This window comes from Chiloscyllium plagiosum, chromosome 27 (assembly GCF_004010195.1).
Source record: "Chiloscyllium plagiosum isolate BGI_BamShark_2017 chromosome 27, ASM401019v2, whole genome shotgun sequence".
NCBI classification, from domain to species: domain Eukaryota; kingdom Metazoa; phylum Chordata; class Chondrichthyes; order Orectolobiformes; family Hemiscylliidae; genus Chiloscyllium; species Chiloscyllium plagiosum.
Genome location: NC_057736.1, coordinates 12,280,316 through 12,299,035, shown reverse-complemented (window position 1 = coordinate 12,299,035; position 18,720 = coordinate 12,280,316). Strand labels below are relative to the sequence as shown.

Sequence of the window (18,720 nt, the reverse complement as noted above, 5' to 3'; positions counted from 1 at the left end):
TTCTTCAGCAAAATAAATAGATTACTTTATGCCAAAATATTTTCAGCTACTGCTTTAAGAGTCTACATTTAAAAAAGTGAAACATTTTGAAGTTTTTATCCCAAAGGTTAAAAAAAACTAAATGCGGAATAACTTACAGAATTACATAGAATATACTGCACAGAAACTATTCAATACAACCAGTCTGCAGTGGTGTTTATTCTCCATATGAATCTCATCCTAGTCTATCCAGTTTTTCTCAAACCCCTACCAAACAAATTCCTGTGATGGAAGGTATGTCTTATGAGGATAGACTAAACAAACTGGGCTTATATTCTTTAGTTTTGGAAGGATAAGAGGTGATCTCCTTCAAATATACAAAATTTTTACTGGGTAGGTGCAGGAAGGATGTTTTTCCTGACTGGGGTCTAGAATAAGGGGTAACCCATTTAAAATTGAGATAAATTCAAATTCGTAGAGTCATAGAGCACGGAAAGTGAGCTTTCGGTCCAACTAGCCCATGCCGACCATAACCCTGATGTGGAGGTGCCGGTGTTGGACTGGGGAGCGTTGACTTCACTTGATGAGGGAGCAGCGCTCAGAAAGCTTGTGATTTCAAATCAACCCATTGGACTATAAGCTGGTGTCGTGTGACTTCTGACTTTGACTATAATCCCAAACTAAACTAATTCCACCTCCCTGCGCTTGGCCTGTATCTCTCTAAACATTTCTTATTCATGTACTTATCCAAAAGTCTTTTCAACGTTATAACTGTACTCACATGCACCATTTTTTCTGGCAGTTCATTCCACATGAACCACTCTTTTTGTGTAAAATAATTGCCCTTCATGTCTTTTTAAAATCTTTCTCCTCTCACCTTAAGAATAAGCTCTTTGATCTTAAAATCCCCCACCCTAGGGAAATGACACCTGCCATTCACCTTATCTATACCCCACATGATTTTATAAACCTCTAAGGTCACCCAGATGAGAAGGAATTTCTTTACTCAGGGGGTAGTGTATTCTCTACCTCAGAGACTAAGGAGATTCAGTCATTGTGTAAAGTCAAGACAGAGATCAACTGATTTCTACATATTAAAAACATCAAGGGATACAAGAATGTTGCAGGAAAATGATTTTGAATTAGAGAGTCAGCAAAGATCTCATTGAGAAGGAGTGAGGACTGCAGATGCTGGAGATCAGAGTCTGAAGTGTGATGCTGGAAAAGCACAGCAGGTCAAGCAACATTTGAGGAGTAGGAGAGCCAACGTTTCAGGCATAAGCTCTGATGAAGAGCTTCCTGATGAAGGCCTTCTGCCTGAAATGTCGATTTTCCTATTCCTCGGATGCTGCCTGACCCGCTGTGCTTTTTCAGCACCACACTCTCGATAATGATCTCATTGAATGTTGATGCAAATTCAAAGGGCCAAATGGCCCACATCGGCTGCCATTTCTTATTTTATTTCTCTCGTGCTCAACAACAATTTCTTGCATTGATATAGCAGATGGTGGGGAAAGGAGACTTGTTGCAAGTTAAGATAGAGGTTTGCATGATTTCAAGTTTATTGTGGATACAATGTAGCAGAATGCTGGCAAGGACTGTATTGATGTGGTCAAGTCTAGAGACAACAAAGGTGTAAGAGAGGTGATGTTGGATGATGTAATGGAGGTAGAAATAGGCAGTGGTAGTGCTGGTACAGATATGTGATGTGAAGCTAATCTTGGGGTCAAATTTGAAAACAAGATTTTTTAAGAAGTATTTGTTCATGGGATGTACTTGTTGCTGGCTGGGCCAGCTTGTGTTGCCCATCCCTAATTGACTTTGATCTGGTGGTGGGAGCTGTGTTCTTGAATGGCTAAAACCGTTGATGTGTAAGTACATTCACTGTGCTGGTAGAAAGGGAGTTCGAGGATTTTGACCTCGCAACTCTGAAGGAATGGCAATATACTTCCAAGTATGCATCATGTGTGATTTGGAGGGGAACTTGCAGGGTTGTTGTTGTTCCCATATATCTGTTCTCTTGTCCTTCCAGGTGGTAGAGGTCATAGGTTTGGAAGGTGCTGTCAAAGGAGACTGGGTGAGTTGCTGCAGCACATCTTGTAGATAGCACAGAACCTTCCTACTGCAATTCAGTGATAAAGAGAGTGAACGTTGAAAGTTGTGGCTGTGATGCCAATCAAATAGGCTACTTTGCTCTGGATCCAGTTTCTTAAGTATTGGTGGAGCTGCACTCATCCAGGCAAGTGAGGATTATTCCATCACACTCCTGACTTGTGACCTTTAAACGGTAGACAGGCTTTGGGGAGTCAGAAAATATGGAAATTGGCACAGAATTCCTCTTATCTGCTCTTGCAGCCACAATATTTAAGTAGCAGTTTAATTTTGGGTCAATAGTAATCCCCTGGATGTTGGATATGGGACATTCAGTGAAATTAATGCAACTGGACGTCAAGGAGCAATGGTTAGATTCTTTCTTGTTAGACACGATCATTGTCTGACATCCATGGGTGACGTGATGGTTACAAACTACCTCAGAAAGATGGATATTTAGATTAGATTAGATTATTTACAGTGTGGAAACAGGCCCTTCGGCCCAACAAGTCCACACCGACCCGCACCCATACCCCTACATTTACCCCTTACCTAACACTACGGGCAATTTAGCATGGCCAATTCACCTGACCTGCACATCTTTGGACTGTGGGAGGAAACCGGAGCACCCGGGATGGAGCCTGTAAGTAGGAAACAGAATTTGTACCAAGGACTGAGGCTAGTTGTTTCATTTGTGCTAATATTTAGCTGGAGAAATTCCTGCTTATCCAGTACTAGATGTTGATAAGCAGTGTGATAATATACCAACAGAGTGGGAGTCCAATTTCCTTTGGAAAACATCTAAGCTATTTACTTCAACAAATGTTCACATTCTCATTATCACTGCAAATTTAATTATACCAACCAACTTTCCCATTGCTTTACAAACATACTTTTTAATTCGCCTTGTGGGTGTCATTGGCTGGACCAGTATTTATTGCTCATCCCTAGTTGACCTTGGATACAATGGAGTAATTTGCTGGGCCATTTCAGAAGGCGGCTAAGAGCCATCCACATTTTTGTGGGTCTGGAGTCACACAGAGTCATAGAGTCATACAGGTAGACAGCACAGAAACAGACCCTTCGGTCCAACTCGTCCATGCCGACCAGATATCCTAACCTAATCTAATTCCATTTGCCAGCACTTGGCCCATATCACTCTCAACCCTTCCTATTCATATACCCATCCAGATGCCTTTTAAATGATGCAATTGTGCCAGCCTCCACCACTTCCTCTGCCAACTCATTCCATACCTGCACCACCCACTGCGTGAAAAAGTTGCCACTCAGTTCCCTTTTAAAACTTACCCCTCTCACCTTAACCTATGCAGTCTAGTTTTGGACTCCCCCACTCCAGGGAAAAGACCTTGGTTATTCACTCTAGCCATGCCCCTCAGGATGTTATAAATTTCTATAAGGTCACCCCTCAGCCTCCAATGTTGCCGAGAAAATAACCTCAGCCTATCTTGCCACGTTCTATATGTCAAAACCTCCAACGCTGGTGACATCCTCTTAAATCTTTTCTGAACCCTTTCAAGTTTAACAACATCTTTCCTAAAGCAAAGAAACGAGAATTGCACACAATATTCGAAATGTAGCCTAACCAATGTCTTGTACAGCTGCCACATGACCTCCCAACTCTTGCACTCAATGCACTGACCAATAATAGCAAAATCTAAGCTGAACATGTTGAGTCTTATGGGAGGACAGCAGTTTCCTTGCCTGAAGGATATTAGTGAAAGGGATGAGCTTTCTGATAATGGTTTCATTGTCATCATTAAGCTTTTAATTTCAGATTTTTTTAAACTAAATTCAGATTCCGCTATCTGCTGTGCTGGGATTCAAACCCAAGTCCCCAACACACTCCCTGTGTTTCTGAGTTACTAGCAGCAATACCACAGGGATGTCTTCTCCATCAAATTCACATTAGATACCTTATGATAACTCAATGGTATATTATTTAATAAAGGCAGGGGTGTGTTACCATATGTTATTCTGTTTTTGAAGTGGGACCCCATCACACGTACCGAAGTACAGTGAAAAGCTTTGTTTACGACCAGTAGAGGCAGATCATAGTGAGCAAGGATATACAGATCACAGGTTGTAAAAAGACTTAGACAGAGGCACACAGGTTACATTGCACTGGGTGTGCGCTAGGTGAGATCAACCTCAGCAAGATCAGCTCTGAAGTATAAAGACAGCAACATCTGAATGGATATACCAAACTCAGAAAAACACTGTTTTAACAACAGTTTACTTGTTGCGAAGTAAACAAAAATACATGTTATTAATGATTGAGTGGAAGCAGACTGAATAATGCTAGGAATTTCAAGATTCAGGTCAGAAGCAATAAATGACAGAGCTCTGATCAGACTTTAAAATATAACTAATTCTAAAGAATTTGTTGCTAGATGTCATTTTTTTTTACTAGTAGCACTCAACAGTAAAGTTCAGGAGAGGATTATCGTGTCCCCTTTCCCTTATCCTCACATCCGCCTGGTGTTGTTCTTCCTGGAATCATATCTGACCCGAACCAAGGATGTTGCAAACCTTTTCAAATGGTTCGAATGTAACTGTCACCCAAAATTGAAACTATTTCTTTACAAAAAGACATGTTGGAATGGTTACAGTGAAACGCTACATTATCCTGGAGAAGTCCTGGCCAATAATAATCCTTCCAACAATATTGCAAAAACCAATCAGCAGCTTGTTATCATGTTGCTGTCTGTGGGAGATTGTTGTGCACAGATTAACTGCCATGTTCTGATGACCCTACAACAGCAATTATTCTTCAAGAGCGGGCACAAAGCCCTTTGGGACAACCTGTGGTCCTGAAAGGTGCTATATAAATGCAAGTTGTTCTTTGCATCATTTTGTTACTGTCAGAATGAGTATTGGTACAGATCCTCCCTCTTCCTCTAGCATTATGACAGAGCCCCATCAATTGATTAATTGATTTGTTGTCACACGTACCAAAGTACAGTGAAAAGCTTTGTTTACGACCAGTAGAGGCAGATCATAGTGAGCAAGGATGTACAGATCACAGGTTGTAAAAAGACATAAGCACACAGGTTACATTGCACAGGGTGTGCGCTAGGTGAGATCAACCTCAGCAAGATCAGCTCTGAAGTATAAAGACAGCAACATCTGAATAGATATACCAAACTCAGAAAAACACTGTTTTAAGCCGCCTTGTTTATTTTTACAGAGCCGTTCTCTAGTTATCTGAATGTACACGTGCATCCCATGGACAACATGGGGCTGGCTGTGTGCAACAGCAGGGAATCTTCCATTCTCAAGATTTAAGCTGTTTATTGATTTTCCATAGCCTGGGAGGTGAAAGGAAAGGAAATGGATGTTGAGACAGTGCCACGTCAGTAACCATGATCCAGTAACACCAATCTTGATAACATTGATATAAACATCAACACTGTGTTGTAAAGGGATATATAATCCTGGATAGAGATGTCTGCCACGTAGTGAGTGGAGAAAGGCAAAAGAAGTTAATCATTGTGTTTAACATCAGGCATTGCAAGCTTGCCTCCTGCCCTGATATTGTCTGTGTATTTCACTCATTAGATTGCAGTGAACCCATGGCTTGTGTAAATGATGTCTCGTTGCCAGTGTCATGTTTAATCGCCCTTCCTGTGAGCATACTAGCAATTGGTAATATGCCACACAGCATGATGCGTATCTGGCAGAGAATGTGAAGAGGTGGTACAGTATTTTGGAGCGACACAGTGGCTCAGTGGTTGGCACTGCTGCCTCACAGCACCAGGGACCTAGGTTCAATTCCAGCCTTGGATGAATTCAGTGTGGAGTTTGCATGTAATCCCCCATTGCCTGCGTGGGGTTTCCTCTGGGTGCTCCAGTTTCCTCCCACAGACCTAAGTTCTGCAAGTTAGGTAGATTGGCCAGGCTAAATTACCCAGTAATCTCCAGGAATGTGTACGCTAGGTGGATTAACAATGGTAAATATGAGGTAACAGGGTTAGGGTGGAGGGGTGTGTCTGGGTGGGATGCTCTTCAGAAGGGCAGTGCTGACTCGATGGGCCAAATGGACTCTTTCTATGCTGTAGATATTCTATGATTCTACTGCATGTCATCAACTACTTAGAAACACAGGAATGACCAGATCCCAGAAGCCAATATTCATCGAGCCACCTGGTAGACGTGAGACACAATAATCATGGAGCTGTTGATCATTCATAAGAATCTCTGTTAATGTCTACAACAGGCTCAGGTGAGGAATGAGCACACCAGAGGTATAGAGCATTTGGGAATCTAAGATTTAAAGGTGACAGCTCTTTCCCAGTGGGCTCCACTAGATCACAGGAGACAGATTGCTTACCACCTCCTTGGAAGGAAGAAGTTAGAGTCAGTGACTCCCAAAGATCTCCCTCACCATTACACTGTACATGCTGTGGGTGAGCTACATTGCCTAATTGTGGGGCCTCTGCCTCTTGTGGGCACTACTGGTACTGCAGGAATGCCCAATGAACAAGAAAGTATGAACTCTAATGTGAGGTGAATAAGTGTTGGAGGTGGGTTTTTCAGAACAGTCAGTTTGAAAAGGAACCCCCGATAATAGTAACACCCAATTCACAGGGGGAGAAAACCCAGCAAAACTTACGAATGGCACATTCTGCTCTGACTTGCCCTGTGTAGCTCAGAGCATTGGTCCAGTACAACTTCTTGTAACTGCTATTTCCCTCTGGGTTCCCATAATTTTATAAACTTCTGTAGAAAGTGCCCTGCCCACTCCCACCCAACTGCCCAAGTCAACTAAAATACAAAATCATAGGAATAAATTAGAAAAAATAAAGAAATAATAAGTTCAGAATATCAGACATCCTGGTACCTCCAGAATTCATTGGACCTCACCTCCAGACAGCATCAGGCCTCACCTCCAAACCGTACTTGCCCTCGCCTCCCAGACCACACTGGGCCTCACCTCCAGACTGCACTGGGCCTCGCCTCCAGTCAGCGCAGGCCTCGCCTCCAGACCGCACTTGCCCTTGCCTCCCAGACTGCACTGTGCCTCCCCTCCAGATCACACTGGGCTTCACCTCCAGACCGCACTGGGCCTCACCTCCAGACTGCGTCAGGCCTCATCTCAAAACCACACTGGGCCTCCCATTCAGACTGCACTGGGCCTCCCGTTCAGACTGCACTGGGCCTCCCGTTCAGACTGCACTGGGCCTCCCGTTCAGACTGCACTGGGCCTCCCGTTCAGACTGCACTGGGCCTCCCCTCCAGACTGCACTGGGCCTCCCCTCCAGACTGCACTGGGCCTCCCCTCCAGACTGCACTGGGCCTCCCCTCCAGACTGCACTGGGCCTCCCCTCCAGACTGCACTGGGCCTCCCCTCCAGACTGCACTGGGCCTCCCCTCCAGACTGCACTGGGCCTCCCCTCCAGACTGCACTGGGCCTCCCCTCCAGACTGCACTGGGCCTCCCCTCCAGACTGCACTGGGCCTCATCTCCAGACTGCACTGGGCCTCATCTCCAGACTGCACTGGGCCTCATCTCCAGACTGCACCGGGCCTCACCTCCAGAACTCACTGGGCTTCACCTCCCGACCACATTGGGTCTCACCTCTGGACTGTGTCAGACTTTCCCTCCAGACCACACTGGACCTTCCCTCCAGATCACACTGGGCCTCAACTCCAGAACTCACTGGGTTTCACCTCCAGATTGTGCCAGGACTCACCTCCAGCCCATACTGGGCCTTGCCTCCCGACCACGCTGGGTCTCACCTCCAGACTGCACCAGGCCTCACGTTCAGAATGCCCTGGGATTCACCTGAGGCTATCAAGACCAGGAATCAGCTTTGGATTCACCTTGAAGCCAGGAGTCCATGCTGAGGCTGGGAGTCCACAGTGAGGCCAGGAGTCTGCGATGACTTTACTCGAGGCTTAGGGACGGGAGGCAAGAATAAAGAAGGAAAACAAACTAAGAGAGAAAAAAATTAGTTCATAAGGTCACCCTTCCCTGTCATAGAATTAGCCCCAAAGTATGGATTTAAAAAGAAAATCTTACTAATTAGACTCCTGAGCAGTTTAATGTTTTGCAGACATGAAATCATGCCAGCTGCAGAGCTAATACAGGACGGTGAGATTATGTTGAATAACCTTTTACTGACTAGCACTGATGGGCTGAATGGCTTCATTCTGAGATGTATGAGTCCTACTGTCTGGGCATTGGAGTCTACAAAGTATGTGAAAACAATATGAAACAGTTTCTGGGTCCAGCAACTGCGGAAATTACAGGCTGACTTTAAACTGTATAAAAGAAGCAGGCAAGATGATGATCACACTGAAGAAAAAGTAAACCCCACTGATTGCTCCAGATTTCAGATGTATTTTTTTTATGGCCACGTGGAAGAAATGTTAAGCTGGCACAAAGTCATTGGCTGCACTTTCAGCTGGAGGAGGCACGAACACTTTTTATTCAGCAGCATTCAGCTCAGATTTAATGTGTTTTGCTATCAAGCTGAGATCAGGAAGGATCCAAATTGTCTGTCTGGATGACACATGCTACTGAATACAATAAAAAGTACTTTTGGGCTTTTGGGCATAAGTGTCGATGTTCAAGAATTTGGAGCTTGATAAAAGCTAAAGAAAGAAAGACCTTGCATAATCTCTGTACATCCCTGGCTCTTTGCAGCCCAACAAAGCACTATGTTAAAGTCTAGTCATGATGGTGATGTAGGAGGTACAGCTACCAAGCTGCATATAGCAAGTTTGTGCAATGTGAAAAACGACGAGGGAATCTGTTTGTGCAGTGATCCTAGTTGAGGGATAAAAATATTAACTAAGATACTGAGCAGATTTCATTGGGCCATGGAGACCTTTTAGCAGCCTAGGACAGGTCGGAGTTCATACTGCTGTAACGGCACCGCAGCCCAAAACCTAACTCTACTGCAAGCATGGTGGCTCAGTGGTTAGCACTACAACTTTGCAGCACCAGGCCTAGGTTCGATTCTAACCTCAGGTGACTGTCTAGAGTTTGCATATCCTCCCTGAGTCTGAGTAGGTATGCTCCAGTTTAGCAAAAAAGCAGCGAAAAGAAAGGGCTGCTAACCTGCTACTGTACTTCGTAAACAGTATTCCTTCAAAACTCCCAAATGCACCACACACTCAATCCTGGTTCAGGGAGTCAAAGGACAGATAGAAGGAGAACATAAACAGGGTAAACAAAATTCCAAAGGTAAAAATCCAGACCACAAGGTACAAAGTTATTTTCTCACAGTTCTTTTGATTTTTAGCAACAATGACATGCTGTTGTCTGCAGAATGACTGCTGTTTTTTGGTTTATTGATTGATCAGGTAGACCTATATGTTTCTTGAACCAAAAGAGAAAATGCTGGAAAATCTCAGCAGGTCTGGCAGCAGCTGTAAGGAGAGAAAAGCTTTGACAAAGAGTCAGTTGGACTCAACGTCAGCTCTTTTCTCTCCTTACAGATGCTGCCAGACCTGTTAATATTTTCCAGCATTTTCTTTTTGTTTCAGATTCCAGTGTCCGCAGTAATTTGCTTTTATATATATGTTTCTTGTTTTAGAATTCTTTCTTTTACACTTTCTTGGTTTTCCTGTATTTTTTCTCACAGGAAGAGAGAGAGAGAGAGAAATGTGTGCTTTCTGGTTGCAGGCTCTGAAGGTCATATTTCTTTTCTGCTATCCTGGCATTTACAGATTCTTAACATTACTGCTCAACCAATCAGAAGGCAGCTGTCAGTATCTTTCACTGCTTGTCATTCTTTATATGCTCATCCAGTGAGTTACTTTACAAAATTGAGCCAAACACGTTTTATACAATCCCGAAGTCATCAGCATGATTAAAAATATTCACATTATCTGTAAGATTAACCATGATCATTTTCACTGGACAATGTTTGAAAAATTCCTAAACATCTGAAAGATGGGACATTGACTCATGATCAGCCATGAGGAGAGACTTGAGGGAGAGCTCAATGTCACTGACATTCTCTATCCTAGAGGGTCACAGATCCTCAGTTAATAAGTATATTCAAGAAGGAGATCAATAGATTTTGGGATGTTGAAAGGATCGATGGATTTGGGGACAGGATGCAAAAGCAATGTTGGTGCTGCAGACCAGCCATGACCTTACTGAATAGCACAGCAGACTTGATGGGCCAATTGGCTTAACCTTGCTCTTGTTGCATATGTTCTTATGTTACTTAATAGGAAGGTGGATTGCAGTTTATTAATTAGGAAAGCCATACATTTCTATCCCAACTTTCTTAATCTCTCATGAGCAGATATCGGTCTCATGCTCACCATTGTCCTCTGATGCCTTACCCAAGTGATCATTGTTTAGATACAAGCATAAACATTAAGCAGCTTGTATTATTCATTCATGGGAGGCACTACCACAAGTTGAGTCCTCGTCCTATATCCACACATGAGCGCTCTTGCCTGTTGTACAAGCTTGCAAACAGCGATGATAAACCCAGCTGGTTTTACACTGTAGCTTTAGCACATTTTATAATTAATTGGGCAGTATGGTGACTCAGTGGTTAGCCCTGCTGCCTCACTGCACCAGGGACCTGGGTTTGATTCCACCTTGGGATGACTGTGTGCATGTTCTCACTGTGTCTGTGAGGGTTTCTTCTGGGTGCTCAGGTTTCCACCCATAGTCCAAAGATGTACACATTAGTTGAATTAGCCATGGTAAACACAGGGATAGAGTCAGGGGTTTGGAGGGTTGGTGCAGATTCAATGGGCCAAATGGCCTCTTTCCACACAATAGGGATTCTACGTGGAGCCTTACTGGCTCAAGGTGAGGTTAGTAAATGGCCTATTACATTGAGTAGAATGGGGTGGTGTCTATATTCTCAGGATTGGAAAAATGAGAGGTGATCTCATTGAAACATTTCAAATTCTGAGAGAGGTTGACAGAGGAGATGCTGAGGGACTGTTTCCCCTGGCCAAAGTCTTCATCCACTACTTAATACAGATAGCATCCACGTTCAGCGGGTAACAGGGAAGGCAAATGGATTGTTGGCCTGTATTTCAAAGGAAATGCAATATAAAAGTGGGGAGGTTTTGCTAAAACTGTACACAACACGTGTCAGACAACAGCTTGTGTACAGTGAGCAGTTGTGCGTCCGTTATCTAAGGAAAGATGTACTGGCAGTCCAGAGACATTTCACTCGGCTGATACCAGGTATGAGGGATTGTCTTCTGGGGAGAAGAGACTTGACAGGGGGAATATGGAAAGCCTATTCCCCATTGTGGGAGAGCCTCAGACCTGAGGACGTAATCTCAGAATGAGGGGTGACACATTTAAACAGAGATAAGGAGGAATTTCTTCTCTCAGAACATAGTGACTTTGTAGAATTCTTTACCAAAGAATGTTGAGGCTGTCACTAAGCGTATTCAAAGTGGAGGTAGACTATCTTTAATCAAAAAGATGAGTAAGGTTTATGAGGAAAAAGCAAGAAAGTGGAGTTGGGAGTTATTAGATCAGCCATGATCTCAATGAATAGGGGAGCAGACTTGAGGGCTGAATGGCCTAATCCTGTGTTTTATGGTCTTCTGGATTGGAGAATATTGAACTAAGTGATTGAAGTTTCAGGACATGCAGTCAGCTGTTTGTTACATAGATGCAGAGAAAGGTATTCTTTGGAAAGGCTGCAAATCTTTGGAATTCTCTACAAGAAGGAATCGTGAATGCCAACAGGTTGACTGCTTTCAAGGCAGAGATCAGGGAATTAAGGGTCATGGAGATAAAGCAAGCATATTGAACTGAGATTGAAGATTGGTTATGATCTTATCACAAACATAAAATCGTGGAATCAGACATTATGGAAGAAGCCCTTTGGCTCATCGATTATTGTACCACATTCCTGAATGGTGGAGCAGATTTGAGGGCTATTACGCTTCCAACTCTTGGCTCATTCTTGTGTCTTAATGCACTTATTTAATGGAATCTGACTACTTTCCATTTCTTTCCTTCTTGACTTTTCTGAACTCTCTCAATTTCCCATCTGAGCAAATACTTCACTCTCAGGCTTGCACATTTTCTGCTCCAGTCCCTCCACTCTCATAAGAACAATTGAAGACGGGGGCAAACATATAGCATTGATATCCACTGGCAGACATCTATTGGTGCCGCTGAATCAGTAATCCAGGCATATTCAATTGAGGTTGAAGATAGGTCATGATCTTATCACAGACATAAAATCATGGAATCATACATTATGAAAGAGGCTCTTTGGCCCATCAATGTTGTACCACATTCCTGAATGGTGGAGGGCTATAAGGCTTCCAAACATGTAGCATCCAGAGAATATCTTCATCGTATCATGCACTGGAACAGAATACACTCAGCATGGATCACCTTGTGCAATGTCAATCTGATCAAATGATGTGGCGGTGCCGGCGTTGAGCCGGGATGGACAAAGTCAAAAATCACACAACACCAGGTTTCAATAAAACTGTTGGACCACAACCCGATGTTGTGCGGGTTTTGAATCTGATCAAATGCATTGGGAGAGAATACTAACAAATTCAAATGGTGAACAACTACGTACTATGCAGTCCACAAAGGCAGCCTTATAGAGGACACTGAGTGTGTAGTTCGCGGTGAGTGTGTAGTTCGCGGTGAGTGTGTAGTTCGCGGTGAGTGTGTAGTTCACCATGTTTGTATATTTCTTTGTGACTGAGTCAAAAAGTGTGGCACTGGAAAAGCATAGCTGGTCAGATGGCATCCAAGGAGCAGGAGAATCGACGTTTCGAGCATAAGCCTGTCATCAGTAATGATGATTTTCGACTCTGATCTCCAGCATTTGCAGTCCTCACTTTCTCTTAGTGACTCTATACTTCAGCATGACTGTATCATTCACTGTGTGTTTAGTACACCCTGACTGTATAGTACACCGTGGCTGTATAGATACCTGCGACTGTATAGTTCACCATGACTCTGTTTCAGTGTGACTGTGTAGTTCACTGTGAGTGTTTAGTACACTGTGATAGGTCACTGTGATTGTATCGTGTACCAGGAGTGTATCATTTACTGTGATCGCACACCCTCATTCATTCTTACTCCCGCTTTCATATCTCTATGTAGTAATATCTCCACAAAGATACAGTAATTTAACAGTAATATGACAAAAAAATTAGAATACCCATCTGTACTATTTTTCAGGGTCACTCAGGAGCTAATCATGCAAAAATGAATTAAATTTGGAAGGCTGATTATACTGTCAGGGCCTTTCACCAGGAATAAAACACAATCTATGCCTGGAAGTATTACTGTCGTTTCATATTGATTGCACACGCTTGCTGCCAATCACACACAACCACTTTTTTTGCTGCATTCCTAATAATGCAGCACAAAGGAAGATATTGCTAAAGAAATTTGGTGATTTTATAATTCTCTTTGGATTCAAAGTCAGGAGTTGCAAATGTTTTGGTCTGGTCTAAGTTCCAGCTATGTGGGACGATGGAAAAATATTCAGGAGGCGGTGCAGCGTCTGGTGGGTGTGATAACTAACGTCAGCTGATAACTTTCCCTTGTTTATTTCTGCTTTGGTGTTCAATATGCTGCTGTGCTGACATAGAGGAACCTTTCACATACACAGAAGCTGGATATTCCATTAGGGGGACAGGGAATTGTTAATGCATTTTTCTTAAGCCAACATGGAGACATTTGACAGATTATCCGATGCCATCCAAGCTAAATATCTTCTACATTAGAGAAAACTGTCAGAGAATTCAGTTATCCATAGATCAAAACACATCAGGGGAGGGTTTCCCAAAGTGAGAGTTGGAACCTCAAGTTAGTTCACAGTGCATGTGTAGTACACCATAATTGTGTAGTTCACTGTGACTGCATTGTTTGCCATGACTGTATTGTACACTGTGACTATATAGCATACTGTATCTGTATAGTACACAGTGATCAAAGTTTGTGAGAAGATTTGTAGCTCGGGTGCTCGTTGATGTGGTTCTGTTCGCCGAGCTGGAAGTTTTTGTTGCAAAACGTTTCGTCCCCTATCTAGGTGACATCCTCAGTGCTTGGGAGCCTCCTGTGAAGCGCTTTTGTGGTGTTTCCTCCGGCATTTATTGTGGCCTGTCCCTGCCGCTTCCGGTTGTCAGTTTCAGCTGTCCGCTGTAGTGGCCGGTATATTGGGTCCAGGTCTATGTGTTTGTTGACACCAAAACGAAGGACCCGATACCCAGTATAGTTCACCATGATTGTATAGTTCATCGTGATTGTATAGTTGACCATGCTTGTGTAGTGTACTGTGATTGTGTAGTTCACCATGACTGTATTGCTTACCATGATTGTATAGTTCACCGTGATTGTGTAGTTCACCGTGATTGTATAGTGTACCGTGAATGCGTACTTCACTGTGACTATATAGTTGACCATGACTGTATAGTTCACTGTGACTGTATTGTGTAACATGAGTGTTCAGTTCACCGTGACTGTATAGTGTACTGTGAGTGTATAGTTCACCGTGTTTGTATAATGCACTGTGATTGTATAATTCACCGTGATTGTATAGTTCACTGTGCCTGGGTAAGTGTACTGTGAGTGTACAGTACTCTGTGATTGTACAGTTGACTGTGATTGTATAGTTTACCATGAGTGTATAGTACTCAGTGATTGTATAGTGTACCATAAACGTAAAACTGTCAGAGAATTCAGTTACCCTTAGATCAAAAGGCACCTGGGGAGGGTTTCCCAAAGTGAGAGTTGGGACCTCAATTTAGTTCATCATGCATGTATAGTACACCATAACTGTATAGTTCACTGTGACTGTACAGTTCACTGTGACTGTATAGTTCACCATGACTGTATAGTACACCCTGACTGTATAGTTCACCGTGACTGTATAGTTCACCGTGACTGTATAGTTCACCGTGACTGTATAGTTCACCGTGACTGTAAAATTCACTGAGTGTATAGTTCACTGTGGCTGTATAGTGTATTGTGAGTGTATAGCACACCATGACTGTATAGTATACAATGAGTGTATAGTGTACACTGATTGTCTCGTACACCATGACTGTACAGTACACTGAGTGTAAAGCACGCTGTGACTGTATAGCACACAGTGACGGTATTGTGCACCGTGACGGTATTGTGCACCGTGCTGGTTTAGATCACTGTGATTGCACACACGTATTCTTTCTTACTCCTGCGGGGTCACAAGTTAAAATTTTATGGTTATCAACTCCGAGGTAACGATGCTCACTGAGAAGCTCTGACCAAGTTATAATAACAAAACAGCTGTCCTTTTGCTTCCTCAGTTCTGACTGAGGAGTCATGACTATTTTCAAATTTCACAAGAGGGCACAGGGTTCACAGGGAGAGAAGGTTGGGAGGTGCTGCACTTGAGGCATCTCTGTGATTGACTAGTCACTCCATCATAACCAACTTAACTCTACTGATAGTGGTGGTGAGATTGAGGTCAAGGGGAAAGAGGTATTCAATGTAAAAGCTGTCAGATAGCTGCTGAGGCTGCTGTTATAGGGTGCGGCTATTTAGCACAAAAATATCATGGACCGCTTTGATTTAAAACCACAAAATCACTTTGTCCTCTCTTTGACCGTAGCTAATTACAACATCCTATTTCAGGAGCTGGTTCAGTTCAAAACCAAATATACTGCAGACGCTGGAAAGCAGAAATGAAAACTGAGTGCTAGAAATGCTCAGCTTTTTTGCTTCAATTTCATTTCCAACTTAATTTCTCTCGTTCTGATGAAAGGCCAAAACCCTGAAATGTTCATTCTATTTTTCCATCCCCAGATGCTGCCAGTTTCAGTTGAATCAATGAATATTATTTATTAAGTAACGTCGAGGGGGAAATTTTAATGCATTAATTACAGGAGCTAGATCGTGGAAGACTTGTATACGGATTCTCTCAACAGTAATGTAAATACTGTCACTTAAACTTCTACCTCAGAAAACAGAAGGAAGTTTTACAAACATCTTGTGAAACTTGCAAGAAAACTAATATATTAATGTGGCACAGATGATTTGATTATGCTAAAAAGGCAAACAAGGAATGGGTTTTCTGTATTATCAGTCTCTTGGTCATATAATGAATGAGATGTTTGTCCAAAGAAATTTGTCCAATATGGTCAAATCCATAACATTAAACAGAGATTACTACTGGGCACAATTTCACCAGGGCTTATGGAGACAGGACCTTTAGCCCAAACTGGTGCAGGCTGACCAAAGTGAAATGCTCGTTACATTGCATTTTCCAAACCTATGATGACTAAAGACAAGCCACCACCTGCAAGTTCCCCTTCAAACCACACACCATCCAAAGTGGAACCACTTTTGCCATTTCTTAACATTCACTGGGTCAAAATCTTGGATCTTTCTCCCAACCGAAGTGTGGATACACCTAAAATTCATGGACTGCAACAGTACAATAAGGCAGCTCACCACCACCTTCTCAAAGGCAACTAGGAATTGTGTCTGAGACAGTGACATCCACATCCTCTGACCAAATTATTTTTAATAAACATACAATAGAGTTTGAAAGAAAATAAAATCAGAGCAATTTATCAGGACCCCAAAAATCAAACAAAGGTGAAAACCACACAACACCAGGTTACAGTCCAACAGGTTTATTTGGAAGTACAAGCGTTCGGAGCCCTGCTCCTTCGTCAGGTGGCTGGTGGGGCAGGATCATAGGACTCAGAAGTTATAGTAAAACGTCATAAAACTCAAGCAGGCAGGGAAAAATCCACAATAATTTTCAAAGTTCCTGCCATGCCACATCATTGCAGTTTCTTTGAGTTCATGTCCTCAGGGATTATACAGTCAATGGTGTCCTATTGGCAATGTCATGGGATCTAGGAAATCAGAGTCTGTGCTAATGCCCTGGAGATATGGTTCAAATTCAACCATGGCAGGTAGTGGAATTTGACTTCAGTCAATGAAATACGGAATACAAAATTATTGCCCACAATGGTGGTCATGAAACTATCATCGATTGTTATAAAAACTCATCTGCTTCACCCATGTCCTTTAAAGAAGGCAATCTGCCATCCTTAACTGCTCTGGCCTACATTTGACTCTAGACTCACAGCAATGTGGTTGACTCATAACCACCCTCTGAAAGAAATGAGTAAGCCACTCAGTTCAAAGGCAGTTGGGGATGGGTAATAAATGCTGATCTTGCCAGGCGACCCCACATCCCATGAAAGAACAAAGCAAAAAAAATGTAATAACCACAAACATATTCCTTATTCCAGCAGTTGAAAAGGTCCAATTTTAAACTACTTTGGGAACCTGGTCAGAAGAGGCCTAATGTGAGTACCTCAATCGCATGACGACAGTCCATCTTAACTCCGGACACTCCCCTGCATATCCCTGGTTGACTGTATATCCAATACTGGCAGGAAACACCAGGAAGCTGCAGGCAGGAAAGAAAGAACCTTCACTAAAATAAATCATGAAAGAATGAGGATTTCTGAAGAGTCTCACAATTCAGAACAGCACACAGGGATTTGGAAGCGAGGGAGAAACTCAAGCTTCCTTTCTGGAAAGCAGGAACAGAAAGAAGCCATTCAATTCTTCACGTCTGTCCCACCATTCAGTGAGCTCTTGGCTGATCTGTATCCTAGCTCATTCTGACTGCTGTTGCTCCAAATACCTTGAGTTAGCAATTATCTATTGATTTTAGATTCAAATGATCAATTAAGCTTGTTGAGTTCTCCAGCTTTATGAATGAGGCCCTCATTCCGGATGAAGAACTTATGTTCGAAATATTGATTCTCCTGCTCCTCGGATGCTGCCTGACTGGCTGTGCTTTTTCCAGCACCACACTCTCGACTCTGATCTCTGATCTCTGGCATCTGCAGTCCTCACTTTCTCCTAGTTGAATAATCAACTTGTCAGCATTTCTGGATCCATGACTTTCTTTCTAAAGCAATATGAAACAGGAAGACACCAGGGTGATATGAGAATTTGTTGGCATTGGGAGAGTTTTACAATTGGACAGAGTGAATCTTGAGGATTTAGCTTGTTTACAGTTTAGATGGATCAGGAATTTGTTTGGGGGAAACACTGAGAGCTTGGAAAACTTTTGTGTTCAGTTTTCAAAACTCCTATTTCACCGGCGGCCGAAGCCTCCCACTTATTCTACACCTCTCATGTCTCTTCACAGTGCCAGACTAGAGTCAAGCTCAACAGGGTCTTCTTTCCCCACTAATTCTGCCAAGCCCGTTCCCTTGGCTGTGGTTTCGCTAGATAGTAGGTAGGGACAATGGGAATCTCGTTCATCCATTCATGCGCGTCACTAATTAGATGACGAGGCATTTGGCTATTTAATGCACTCACCATACATGATGGATCGTGTCCATTTCGAGATTTTAACGTCGCTCGTTGACGAGTGGAGAACACCTATCCAGCGAAACCACAGCCAGAAGATCTAAAAGGGGACGGTAAAAGAAAATATAAAAAAAATTAAAATGACATTGTAAAGCAGAATTTCAGCGAGGCGAGGGATGAGCTAAGGTTATTAACCGTTCGACTAAGTTACCACTCATCCTTTGTTGCGTGAAGTGTGCATTTTATTTATTACCACCTAGTTTATCCACCACCAATTAACCTAAGTGATTTTAAAATACAACAATTTTATTAATAAAATTT

At 42.8% G+C, this 18,720-nt stretch overlaps 2 long non-coding RNA genes across 2 annotated transcripts in view; both read right to left on the bottom strand.

Moving 5' to 3' along the window:
• Positions 1-5,264: 5,264 nt before the first annotated feature.
• Positions 5,265-17,423, bottom strand: LOC122563547. Its single transcript, XR_006315647.1, has 3 exons — positions 17,387-17,423; positions 7,784-7,987; positions 5,265-5,399 (listed from the first exon to the last, which is right to left on the bottom strand). It is a non-coding gene; the product is annotated as an uncharacterized LOC122563547 (long non-coding RNA).
• A 1,059-nt stretch (positions 17,424-18,482) lies between these two features.
• LOC122563546 overlaps positions 18,483-18,720 on the bottom strand; it is an 89,926-nt gene continuing 89,688 nt past the window's right edge. The window contains exon 6 of the long non-coding RNA XR_006315645.1: positions 18,483-18,499. This is a non-coding gene — a long non-coding RNA (uncharacterized LOC122563546). The remainder of the gene's footprint in view (positions 18,500-18,720) is intronic.